This window comes from Pantherophis guttatus, chromosome 15 (genome assembly GCF_059756535.1).
Source record: "Pantherophis guttatus breed Tessera chromosome 15, ASM5975653v1, whole genome shotgun sequence".
Taxonomy (NCBI): domain Eukaryota; kingdom Metazoa; phylum Chordata; class Lepidosauria; order Squamata; family Colubridae; genus Pantherophis; species Pantherophis guttatus.
The window spans coordinates 1,156,226-1,159,596 of record NC_142077.1 but is presented as its reverse complement, the minus strand read 5'-3'; positions in this window follow the sequence as shown (position 1 = coordinate 1,159,596).

The following is a 3,371-nucleotide window of genomic DNA, read 5'->3' as shown; positions in this document are numbered from 1 at the left end:
CATTAAAAGTCAAATCCATGCAGAGAACCAAGATCAATGGAGATCTCATGAGGCTGCCCGCATCTCTGGTGGAGGTACAGGTAGTCCTTGAATTACAACATTTCATTTAGCGACCAAAGTTAGAACTCACCACCTGCTGGTGATTGGCCCAAAGTCACCCAGCCGCCTTTAACGCCTAAGGCAGAACTAGAACTCACTGTCTCCTGCTTTCTTCCTTAGTTTTTGGGGAGAAAAATAAGAAAAAAGCTGATTGGCAGGTGGATCAGCCTCCCGGAATACCCCCAATCAGCTGTTCCCAGAGGTGAATTTTAGCAACAGGTTCGTTGGTTGTGAGCTCTGTGCCTTGCTTTTTTTTTTTGCTTTTTTTCTGCCTCTGAAACTTCTGAAACTCGGTTTCAGAAAAAGCCTCTGAAACTCTGTTTGGAGGCTTTTTTTCCGAGGCTCTGTTTCGGAGGCTTTTTTTCTGAAGTTCTGTCTGGGGGCTTTTTTCCTGAAGCTTCGTTTCTGATGCTTTTTTCAGCCTCTGAAACCTCCATTTGAGAAGCTGGGCGGGGCTACATTCGGAGTATAAGACGCATCCAGATTTTCACACTCTTTTTGGGGGGGGAAAAGGTGCATCTTATACTCCAAAAAATACGGTAAGTGAATACCACCACTTACAACCCTCGTAGTATCCACGCAGACATGTAATCGAAATTCAGACGCTTGGTAACTGACTCCTATTTATGACGATCGCACTGTCCTGGGATCACACAATCCCCTTTTGTGATCCTCTTACAAGCAAGAAAAAGAGAAGGATATTTCTGGGGTCTTGGAGAAGAGCAGGTGAAGGAGATTCCGGAGAAGGAGAAGGATGTTCTTAAGATCTTAGGAGAAGGAAGAGGAAATCTTTCAGATTTTGGAGAAAGAGAAGACATTTTTTGGAGAAAGAGAACATTTTTCGGGATCTTGGAGAAGAGCAGAAGATCAGGCAGTGAAGGACAACCTTGAGATCTTAAGAGAAGGAGAAGACACCTGTGGGATCCTGGAGGGGATCCAGAGCTCTGAAGTGGCAAATGGATCTTCAAAACAGGAAGGCCACAAACAATGTCACAAAACAGCTCCCGAAAATATTTGTCAGGGGAGCCTCCCCTTCCCTCCTCGCCCTCCCTTGTGCAGCTAATGCAATTAAGCTTCTCATTTTCATAAGAATTGGAATTTGCATTATTCATGCTCTGCCCATCTGCATGTAGAACAGGAGCCTTTCCAATCCTCTCCCACTGGTTCCAGCCCAGGTAAGGACACGAGCCATCACCGAGCGGCCGAAGGCTGCCAGTTTAAGGAAGAAAGCAGCATTCTAGTCCCTTCGGAGGAGAAACGTGAGATCTGCTGGTTGAAAGACCTTGTAGGAGGATGCATCTGTTTCCGGGATAAGCCCTGGGCATCTCTCTCTCTCTCTCTCTCTCTCTCTCTCTCTCTCTCTCTCTCTCTCTCTCTCTCTCTCTCTCTCTCCCTCCTTCCCTCCCTCTCTCTCCTGTGACGGTGGGGATGCTGCAACCATCATAAGTGTGAAAAATGGTCATAAGTTGGTTAAGTCACTAAGACCTAATTAGAGTCACCTTGTCGTGGAGATGGTTGTAAAAATTTAATAAATATGTGATAGAATAGAATAGAATAGAATAGAATAGAATAGAATAGAATAGAATAGAATAGAATAGAATAGAATAGAATAGAAGCTGGGAGGGACCTTGGAGGTCTTCTAGTCCAACCCCCTGCCCAGGCAGGAAACCCTACACCACTTCAGACAAATGGATATCCAACATCTTCTTAAAAACCTCCAGTGTTGGAGCATTCACAACTTCTGGAGGCAAGCTGTTCCACTGATTAATTGTTCTAACTGTCAGGAAATTTCTCCTTAGTTCTAAGTTGCTTCTCTCCTTGATTAGTTTCCACCCATTGCTTCTTATTCTACCCTCAGGTGCTTTGGAGAACAGGTTGACCCCCTCTTCTTTGGGGCAGCCCCTGAGATATTGGAACACTGCTATCATGTCTCACCTTCTCTTCATCAGACTAGACATACTCAATTCCAGCAACCATTCTTCATATGTTTTATCCTCCAGTCCCCTAAGCCTTTTTGTGGCTCTTCTCTGCACTCTTTCAACATCTTTTTTACATCGTGGCGACCAAAACTGAATGCAATATTCCAAGTGTGGCCTTACCAAGGCATTATAAAGTGGTATTAACACTTCACATGATCTTGATTCTATCCCTCTGTTTATGCAGCCCAGAACTGTTTTGGCTTTTTTGACAGCTGCTGCACACTACTGGCTCATATCTAAATGGTTGTCCACTAGGACTCCAAGATCCCTCTCACAGTTACGATTTCTGAGCGCATATATGGTACCTGTGCATTTTGTTTTTCTTCCCTAAATATAGAACCTTACTTTTTTCACTGTTGAATTTCATTTTGTTAGATAGCATCCAATGTTCAAGTCTGTCAAGATCCTTCTGTATCTTGAGCCTATCTTCTGGAGTGTTGGCTATTCCTGCCAGCTTGGTGTCATCTGCAAATTTGATGAGTTCCCCATTTATCCCCTCGTCCAAGTCATTGATGAGTACCGGGCCTAAAACAGAGCCTTGGGGTTCCCCACTGCATACTTCCCTCCATGTAGATGCCGTTCCATTGAGGACTACACGTTGAGTGCGGTTGGTCAGCCAGTTACGAATCCATCTGGTGGTGATGCTGTGTAACCGACATTTTTCTACTTTATCTAGTAGCAAGTTATGGTCTACTTTATCAAATGCTTTACTGCAGTCCAAGTAAATTATATCGTCAGTATTCCTCTGGTCCACTAAATTTAATATAGAATAGAAAATAGAATAAATAGAATATAGAATAAATAGAATATAGAATAGAATATAGAATATAGAATATAGAATGAATAGAATATCGAATAGAAAATAGAATAGAAAATAGAATGGAATGGAATGGAATGGAATAAGAATAGAATAGAATAGAATAGAATAGAATAGAATAGAATAGAATAGAATAGACTTTATTGTTACTTTGAATGTACATAGGCATACATTTAATTTAATGGCATACATTAAAATGAAATTTCGTTGCATGGAGCTCTCTAAGGGCTATATATATATATATATATATATGTATTTGTAAATTAATAATGCTATGTGCATAAATTCACAATGAATCACCAACATTTTGCACGTGTATTTATTTGTTTAGGGTATACGGCCTATCATACATGGATTTGCAATATAGATTAACATTTAATCCAGATTTTTGCACGTGGTTCACACGTTACTGGCATCCCCAGACGGGCAGCGTGTAGCCCCGCCCATAAGTAGGCGCGGTTTCTCTCCCCTCCTCT